Consider the following 10,623-nt stretch of genomic DNA (forward strand, 5'->3'; position numbering starts at 1 on the left):
AAAACAAAGTACACAGAAAGAGTACTTGGAACTGCAAACACAAGTAAAAAATGAAGTTAGAAAGTCCAAGAGAGAGATAGAAATCAATATTGCTGAAGGGGCTAAAACCAATTCCAAAATGTTTCTCAATATTATAACAGCAAGAGAAAAAAAATAGCAAATATATTAAATGATTACTTTTCACAGGTTTTTAAAAAGGAGGGCACGGTCAACATGCTCCACATCTCGACCTGTTTCTATCCAATTTTAAATAACTTTAGCATAACAGAGGCAGAAGTGTTAAAGTGACTAGGAGCTCTTAAAATAAACAAATCCCCTGGGCCGGATGAGATCCTCCCAATAGTACTCAAAGCAATGAAAGAAGTAATTTACAAACCGTTAACCAAGATCATGCAACAGTCTCTTGCCACACGGGTGGTACCGACAGACTGGAAAATTGCAAATGTAATACCGATCCACAAAAAGGGAGACAAAACCAAACCAAGTAACTCCAGAGGAATAAGCTTGACTTCTATTATATGTAAATTTATGGAAACTATAATAAGATCTAAAACGGAAAATTACCTATATAGTAACAGTATCCTGGGAGACAGTCAGAATGGTTTTAGGAAAGGGAGATCATGTCTAACTAACCTGCTTGACCTTTTTGAGGATGCAACATCGATAATGGATCATTGCAAAGCATATGACATGGTTTATTTAGATTTCCAGAAAGCTTTTGACAAAGTCCCACAAAAAAGATTAATTCCCAAACTGAACACAGTAGGGATTCAAGGACAAGCATGCACATGGATTAGGGATTGATTAGAGGAGAAACCTCAAAATGGAGTGAGATAACCAGTGGAGTACCACAGGGATCAGTATTAGGTCCTCTGCTATTCCTAATCTACATTAAGAGCTTAGATTCTGGTATAGTAAGCAAACTTGTTAAATTTGCAGACGACACAAAAGTAGGAGGAGTGGCAAACACTGTTGCAGCAGCAAAGGTCATTCAAAATGATCTAGACAGCATTCCGAACTGGGCAGACACTTGGTAAATGACATTTAATAGAGAAAAGTGTAAAGTATTACATGCAGGCAAAAAAAAAAAATGCATTATAAATATAATATGGGATATACTGAAATTGAAGAAGGGAACTATGAAAAAGATCTAGGAGTTTATGTTGACTCAGAAATGTGTTTATCTACACAACGTGGGGAAGCTATAAAAAAGGCCAACAAGATGTCCGGATATACTGTGAGAAGTGTTGAATTTAAATCAAGGGAAGTAATGTTAAAACTTTACAATGCATTAGTAAGACCTCACCTAGAATATTGTGTTCAGTTCTGGTCACCTCGTTACAAAAAGGATATTGCTGCTCTAGAAAGGGTGCAAAGAAGAGCAACCAGAATTATCCCAGGTTTAAAAGGCATGTCATATGCAGACAGGCTAAAATAATTGAATCTATTCAGTCTTGAACAAAGAAGACTATGCGGCGATCTGATTCAAACATTCAAAATCCTAAAAGCTATAGACAATGTCGACCCAGGGGACTTTTTTGGCCTGAAAAAAAGAAACAAAGACCAGGGGTCACAAATGGAGTTTAGATAAAGGGGCATTCAGAACAGAAAATAGGTGGCACTTTTTTACACAGAGAATCGTGAGGGTCTGGAATCAACTCCCCAGTAATGTTGTTGAAGCTGACACCCTGGGATCCTTCAAGAAGCTGCTTGATGAGATTCTGGGATCAATAAGCTACTAACAACCAAACGAGCAAGATGGGCTGAATGGCCTCCTCTCGTTTGTAAACTTTCTTATGTTCTTACGTTCTTAAGGTCCAGCTTCAATCCCAGCCATTGACTCACTGTGTGTGACCCTGAGCAAGTCATTTAACCTCCTTGTGCTCCGTCCTTCGGTTGAGACGTTAAATCAATGTCCTATTGTAAGTGACTCTGCATATAATATACAGTTCACAACCTACCTCTGTAAAACGCTTTGTGATGGTGGTCCATTATGAAAGGTGGTATATAAAAATATATTATTATTATTATTATTATTATTATTATTATTATTATTATTATTATTATTATTATTATAAACTAAAAAGATTACAGCATTTGGAATTCCAAGAGAAAGAATAAATATGGTGTTTTTCTTGTAATGCAATATATGAACATGTGACTCTCCACACCTTGCATTACACTCAAATGCAGGTGCATACGCTTCTATATGAAACCAAAGGAGTAACTGCATCTGCAAAGCAAACAGCACATACTCAAGAATAAGCGCATGCGTCAATTCCTAGTGAGTGTACGCTAATAAAACAAAACCTGATCTCATTGCTAAACATTACTGCAGTACTAGCTTCAATAGTCCCTTTAAACAAACCTCCAAATTCCAGTAATATGGCGTTACTACTACATAAATAGGTTACTTTTTAATTAACTAACCGTTAAGAACACAATGAACAATGTTTGATAGTTTTACTGAGCTCGTTGCTAACAGATAATAGATTAAACAAGCAGCACTTCAAATGAAGCGTGCCCACTGCTTCCACTGAACACCTGATTGTGCATTTCAAAGGAACTCTGATGGAGATTACATCACTGATGCATGTGCTGAAACATGCAAATATAAAAAGCAAATGTGTCACCAGCAGTTCAGCTGCTACAAGGGAAGAGGCGCTGGCATCATGCCTTTTACATTGGCTTTAGCAATCTCTATGAATGTATGCTAGTTTGAAAGTTAGTGTATGCATGAGCATGTTCCAAAGCATTTACACACTGGAGAAAAATGTCTTGTGCAAAATGCTTTTTCGGGTTTCCATAAGCTTAGTTTATTTTACTTGAGAAAACCCAGGCACGAGAGAATCTAAGCTGATGTAATGAAGCGGCGATTTCCTTGTGCCTGTTTGTTTAATAATATTATTGTGCTGGTGAGTTAATACTATATAATGTTAATATTATTGAGGTGAGGGTATGTAAATCCACACGACAGCAGTTATTGCAATGCTGGACTGGATTTCTTAAGTAACAGGACGGCGGTACAGTAACCTTTCAGCTCCGTGAATTGCTCTAGCTCCTGCGCAGAGCGAGTGCTTTTGTCACCGTTCACGCTGTAAGCCTGCTAGCAATCAACTGAACTGAACTGAAAACAGACATATCCTCCCAACTCAGCACCCCTCGACCATCCTCGCAGTAAGCATAGACACAATGAAGCGTTCTTCCTTTGTATAAGTAAGTGATCAGCAGATGTGTCAGCTGCACGAAGAGCACAGCGTGTGGTTTTCCACTGCGCAGAATAAATGATTTTTTTCCCCCTATGGGTAAATATCAGGACTATCTTCCTATGGACGCGGGACATTTGCCAGGAAATCGGGACTGTCCCGACCAAATAGGCACTGCTGGCATGTATGCATTATCTGAAAATCAAATGAACTGAATAACGATCTCGTAAATGCGCGATTTTATTACAAACTCAACACAAGAGCAAATGGAATTGAGATGTCAAATGTGTGTTTTGCAAAACGCGTTTTCCTTCTTTGTCCACTATTACAACAAATGATTCCCACGCCGCAGACTTGGATTTTTCAGTGAGCTTCTGTTCATGGAATTCGTTTTTCTTAAGTTTTTCTTTCACGTCCTTCATAAACAAATCCAGATGATCTGAAAGAAACCCCTTCGATATGGGTCACGTCTCTGCTGCTGCGCTCTGTTAGCCGCGTCATGTGTTACAGAGGGAAGCCAATCCGCGCAACAGGAATTCAAAACAATGACAGCTATTCATATATGAATGAGTATTTTACAATAAAACATCTTGAAAATCCATTCAGGAAGAAAAAGCAAAACAATCAGATGAAAAACAGTTCGACACAAGTAAAGGAAATAACAAAATACAGGTACATACACATAAATACATGCATAATTATAAAATAAAAAATTCTAGGGCTTTATATTAAATAACATTATATATTTTCATTAAAGTCAAACTTTGTTTTATTTTTTATACGCTTTAAAGATTCTATATCCTCCTATATGCATTTAGAGCAGAATGTAATAATTTTGACACATGAATATGACTGATATTTCGCTTTGGTATCCTGCCTGCCAGTGAGTCAGTCCTGCTCAACAGAGACACACGGGAATACAGTTTGCCGTACTGTAAGGTGAGAGAATCATTTTATAAAATAGAATATTTAGACTATAAGTCTACCACGTATATATTATAAATTGTATTTTATCGAAATACATTGTTTAAGGATGTAGGTGGGGTGGTGGATACGATAACTTTAGATAATTTACTGAATAATACCTACACTTCAGAACTGGGATTGGAAAATACGCCGTCATTTTGCACATTATGAAAAGCAGATGGAAATGTGGCTTTTCCGTAACTAGTGTTACTGAATACTTCAACAGAAACGTTTAACGCTTTTACAACCTGTCTTCTAAATGTTTTATCTAGTATTGTATTTGTGGGTGGGGAATGTTACTCACAAAAGGTAAAATAATATCCAAGATGGTACGCAATCTTTCTCCGGGTGGGGGTGGGACGGGGGTTGATTCACAAATGTTATGACCTCGAAATTTCTTAAATTGCTGTGTTAATAGTAAATGTTTTGCAACTTGCTTATGTATACAGGATTTAAACTGAACGTCGGTTTTTAATGATGTATACCCGATTTCTGTTTACTATTCAATATTTTCTCATTACTATTTTCTAGGAAATACACAGTACTTTGAAAAAAGCTGTTTTATTTTGACTCCGACATTGTAATAAACAGCACTACACTGTATCCTAGGATACTGCAGAGGCTTGACGTCAGAGGTTCAAACGTGGTTCTCTGTCGCGTCCTAAACACATTATTACCTGATTATGTTGGTCAAACAGTGTGATTATTGTGGCAATTGCTGGGCGTGGTAACTACTAGCTTGATCAAAAAACGAAATTGAAATACACGAAAATATAATATCTTTAGTGGATGAGGAATGAGGAGAAAACGTAAATTATTTTATGAATCTTCAAAATAAAACAAAGGTATCAAGGTGTACAAAAAGCAACAATAGCAGAAGTGGTTCAGGTGAGGCAGAGGATGCACAGCGCTGCAAACACTGCAGCATCGAGGCACATGAGCACCCTGACAATAAAAGAACACACTGAAAAATAAGAGACATATTAAACTAAAACAAGAAAGTGAACTGAGAGAGACAAGCAATCCATGCATGCTGCTGTTCCACTCGCTTTAATAAAACAGAGCGCAGAATTTGCATTTGAGGGACAAACTCCTGGCAGTTTGACTTGTCCAGTCTTGCACTTTACGAAGAAGTCTCCTGTGGCCAAGGAACTGAGAACTGCATTGTATTTCCATTGCATCATGCATTTCCATGTAGTTTAGGATTTTAACTCCTGCCAGCAATAATAATGATGTAGGAGGGGCAAATCAGGGGCCAGAAATAAGCCTCTTTGCTAGATTTTCTTTTCAAGCGATCATATCTTCTTCAGACCAGCTCTGAGGGTGAGCTGCTCTGAGGGGATCAGAGACTGGCATCAGTAACTTACTGATCAAATACTTTCTAGACTTTGATGATACAGTTTAATATTTATATACATATATAATATACACAGGGTGAGGGCAGCAGTGTGGAGTAGAGATTAGGGCTCTGGACTCTTAATCAGAGGGTCATGGGTTCAATCCACGGTGGGGACACTGCTGCTGTACCCATGAGCAAGGCACTTTACCTAGATTGCTCCAGTACAAACCCATCTGTATAAATGGGTAATTGTATGTAAAAATAATGTGTTATCTTGTAACAATTGTAAGTCACCCTGGATAAGGGCGTCAGCTAAGAAATAAATAATAATAATGGCAAAAAACTCACTGCACAAGACAGGTTTCATAACATTTAGACTTGGTTCACTATAAAGAATTAGAACATAACTGCACTTGCTAATATTTGAGTTGTTTTTTGGAATTGCAGCAACAAGAGTGTCTTATCCAGCATCCAGGATTTCTGCAGCACTGATAAGGTATGTGTAACTTGTCAAATGAATGGCGTGCAGTGAACCCAATTGACATCCTATGCAATTGTTTTTAAATTGTGATTGTCATAACAAGATTATGACTGCCTATATTACAAATGTGTGACTGTTGTCCTCTGGTAAATTCACACCGTACTAAAGAGCCATCAATTGAAAATAATAATATTATTATTATTATGATTGTTATTATTATTCATTTAGCAGATGCTTTTATCCAAAGCGACTTAGACTTAGGGGGTGAACTATGCATCAACAACTGCTGCTGCTGCATAGTCTCTTCCAATAGGCTCTCGTTTGTTTAATGTCTTATCTGAAGGACCGAGCACAAGGAGGTTAATTGACTTGCTCAGGGTCTCTCTCACACACACACTGAGTCAGTGGCTGAGCTGGGATTTGAAACCCCTTTCTTAACCACTGGACCACCACACCTCCTGTTATGATATAATGCAACACAGATAGTTATTTGTTTTTTGTCAGAAAAATGCTTTGATACAGTTAATATACCATATCTTAGGTCTTGATCCCTGAAGGTTGACACCCACCACTTATCTTTGTTTTTTCTTACAACAGATTCACCCAACTACCTTGACCATGTATCGGAACAAGTGGACAAATACAGGGGGCAGACTGTGTCTCTGGAGAAGCCAGCAGGGTATCCAATGAGAACTGGGGGGCTAGATGACACAATCTATGCAGAAATGGAGGATGAGCTTGAAGCATGGGAAGATTTGTACCTTCATGAAAGAGTAGAGATGAGAGTTATCGGTGCCATTGATATGTTCGAGTCTGGCAGTGAACCTGCAGCTGATCATTCTGGCAGGCAGAGATGACAACATCTATGCTTATGAAAATGAGGTGTTGCACCAAGTGGCTGACAGCTTGCAGGACCTCTTACAAAATGGAATTTAGTTTCCTGGAACCAAAGTCTACAACTATGGGAAATGTTTTGCTCCTATGGTAAGAATATAAAACTAGTCAAAGTCAAAGCTGTAATGACCAGGGTGCTGTGAACACAATGTCCATGCCTCTCTTCACTGTCAGAGGAGGATATAGAGAATGGCAACAATTGGGATGTGGGTGTGGTCATTATGTTTTGAAACCTTTACTACATTTTTCTACAGATTGATATACAGAGTCTCCTAAACTGGTCTAGGGACCCAGTTGAAACACGTCAAGCATAGAACTGATTGCATGTCATTCATACAGTAATGATAAACATAAATGACAAATCTTAGACATCAAGAAAAAAAAAATCATGAAAAAGCTGCAATTACATTTTCTAGAAAACCACTTTTCCAATTCTGACAAAACTAAATGTGGACATTATTCTGTCCACATAATTCTGAGTATCACAATCTGGGGTTATATGGAATTGGCCTGTTTGCCTGTCTGTATCATGGACCGTGTTTGAAAATGGTTTTACGTATGTGTAGAGAAAAGCTTTTTCAACTATGATGAAGCTTGGTCTTGACAATTTACTTAACCTTTTGACAGTAATATAATCTGGGGTTATATGAAGACCACCGGTCTGCATTTCACACTCACATTGCTATATAATCTGGGGTTATATGAAGACCACCGGTCTGCATGTCACACTCACATTGCTATATAATCTGGGGTTATATGAAGACCACCGGTCTGCATTTCACACTCACATTGCTATATAATCTGGGGTTATATCACCGGTCTGCTCTCACATTGCTATATAATCTGGGGTTATATGAAGACCACCGGTCTGCATGTCACACTCACATTGCTACATGTGTCTACAGTGCTTGGTCCTGCTGCTCTATTTTTGGATGTCATTGTTTAATGTTGAATGGCAGGGATGCTTGTCACTGACATGTTTGTTCTGGTTTGTTTTAAAGATGGAAGAAGAATATGATCAATTAATGCAGGATGAAGAAGTAAAGAAAATGAAAGGGGAGACCAGGAAATTCAACAAAAGCAAAGAAGCCGAATTTCTGGGCATACTGGCCCGCATTGAAGAAAAAGAGAATGCAGAAAAGGTTGAATCCAGTGAAGTTATGCCTTCTAATCACCAGTGCCCCAAGAATGTAGTAGTTCAGTTGTGGAAGCATGCAGATAAATCGTTCATATTTCATTTAAGTGATGCCTATTATGAGATGTGGTGCAAGATCTTCCAGCTCTTCTAAATCTTTTGTAGTCATTTTTGTATTACTTTAGTATAAATACATGTTAATTTGGATTCATATGTTGTTTTTTTCTGACTTTATGTGAATGAAAAGACGCACATTTGCCCGTTTTCCCATTGGAAATAGTGATATTTTGAAATATCACTGTCCTGGTCACAAAAGCAAAGTTTGTGGGGAATAATAGCCATTTTCTATACTTTTGAGGCATAAGCAATTAGGAAATAACACTTACTACCCAGGAACAAAAATTGTGTTACATAGTGTTATCAAAGGGCTTGCTCAACTCCAGAGAAAACTTGAATCTTAATTCACAGCATTCACTTTGGGTGCTTTGGTCAAAGAGAAATATTACATTTTACCGTAAGACCAGCACTCACTTCAAATTTACAAAAAGATTATTTATTTAAGACATATTTTTCTTTTTTTAAATGGCAGCTACGCAAGCACAGACAGACATGTTGTGGCTAGATGCCTTCCTCAGAGTGCATTCAAACAAACTTAATTACATTTTTATACAATTGATTGGTGATTATTATAATTTGTTAATTAATTTGCTCTTAAAGGGAAAGTCAACATGACAATAAAACAATATACAAAAGAAAAACAAGCTATTTTTATTTCTGTAGTTTAATTGTAGTGTTGGCTTTTCTTTTTTATAATAATCACCAATCAATTACTGTGAAGCCATAAATATTTGCGAGCCTTTAATGGTGCATTTTTCATTTATGAAAAAAAAAACGCAAACATTAAAAGAAACTAAGTCAGGTAAACAGTTGTTTGGCTTAAGCCTAACGTTTATTAACTTTGTTTCTTGTGTAAGTTTTGCCCAAGGTGTTAAACAGAGATATGAGTGGGATTGTCTGCAGTTCCATGCTGCTACTGTTGTAAACACATACAAAAGGCAAAGTTGCCATGCCACCTAAAGCAGCGAGAGGGAAGGGTGTGCAAGACTGCAATTCAGAAATGGGCAGAGCCAAAAGTGGGCTGGGCCAGTCCCAAAACCTGAAGCTGGAATTTTATATCCGGTTTTGTCACTCATTTCCGAATTCAAGTCCTGCACTACCCCACTGAAAACCAAGGCATTCAAATCAATACACACATTAAGCACTGGTCCCCTTGTTGAAGCAATTAAGAACGTTTTATTCTTTGCTTACTTTTTTTTCTTTAATTTGAAGACACCCAGAGTTTTTCAAGAACAAAAAGATATGAATCGATTAGGGGACCAGTGATATTTTTGGCAATGCTCGAAGCTTAGATATATTTAAAAGCCAAGGTTAGCACTCTTTGAAATACACAGTTGTGTTCAAAAGTTTGGAAACAGCAAGATTAGGACTGGTGATTGTATTGAAGGTTTTCCTTACTCAGTTCCCTTTCTTAATATCTTGGTACCCCTGAGTGGATGATCCTCATTTGCTGTTTCCAAACTTTTGAACACTCCAGTTTATAGTTATGCACTGACACTCATCATGGGATATTGCAATTTTGGCCAGAATTCATCTATTAGGCAACTTTTTGTTGACCTGCTGCTAAATGTTTAACTGTCAGTGTTATATGGTAAAATAATTAATAGATTTAATATAAAAATGTACACATTTTATTCCCATTTATTTGAATATACTTGTGGTATCAACAGAATACTGAATGATCGTTGGTGGTATCAGAAAGCTGGCATGTCAGCATCGCAGGTGCCTTGCCTTGTGATAAATTGTGATTCTATTATTTTTAATTTAATGTAGAAATAACAACAAAAAAAAGATTAGTTTTGTTTAGGAATAAAAAAGACTATTTAAGACTATTAAGTGTTGTTGTGTTTAACATGTATTCATAATGTGATGTGATTTCATTCTTTTTTTTCATTTAGAAACAAAAAAGTGTAACTAAGGTCGTCTCAAATGCCTCTCGTTTAATTGGGACAGCCGCTTACTCAGGATATTTTTAGTTCTCCCGAAGCATCCCGATAAAGCAGCGCAGACTGTATAGTGCCTAAAGGGATTGTAAAGAAGCTCAAAAGGCAAAACTCTCTTTTACTGTGGTGTTTGGTGAGCCAAATAAAATAGTATACATAGTATAGTATATATTTGTATAGCATTTAAAGGGATACATACAGCTATGTCATGTGTATCTACGTTCTGTAAACAGCCAGATTTTCTGATTATCCCTGTGTTTCAATTTTAAGAATATATATTTTTCACTGTAAATCTAAAAATATAGTTTTGGAAAGTGCTGCACTGACATTACTGATTATTTCTGTATCAATAAAGAAAATTTGATGAAGAATTTCTCTCTGTGTCATCAGTCTGCCTAGCTATTTCTATCCTATTATTTGAAAAAAAACTAATTCTCTTTAGATAAAAAGCTGTTTGCTGTTTTTAAATTCTCTCTTAAATTGTTCAAGGCTACACAGTACATAATCAATAATTACATGCAGTACATTGAACATAGCAATTT

General features: G+C 37.0%; 1 long non-coding RNA gene across 1 annotated transcript; it reads left to right on the forward strand.

Moving 5' to 3' along the window:
• Positions 1–3,657: 3,657 nt before the first annotated feature.
• On the forward strand, positions 3,658–8,163 carry LOC121319090. Its single transcript, XR_005950663.1, has 5 exons — positions 3,658–3,878; positions 4,091–4,145; positions 5,959–6,007; positions 6,590–6,976; positions 7,888–8,163. It is a non-coding gene; the product is annotated as an uncharacterized LOC121319090 (long non-coding RNA).
• Positions 8,164–10,623: the final 2,460 nt, after the last annotated feature.

This window comes from Polyodon spathula, chromosome 8 (genome assembly GCF_017654505.1).
Source record: "Polyodon spathula isolate WHYD16114869_AA chromosome 8, ASM1765450v1, whole genome shotgun sequence".
Taxonomy (NCBI): Eukaryota; Metazoa; Chordata; class Actinopteri; order Acipenseriformes; family Polyodontidae; genus Polyodon; species Polyodon spathula.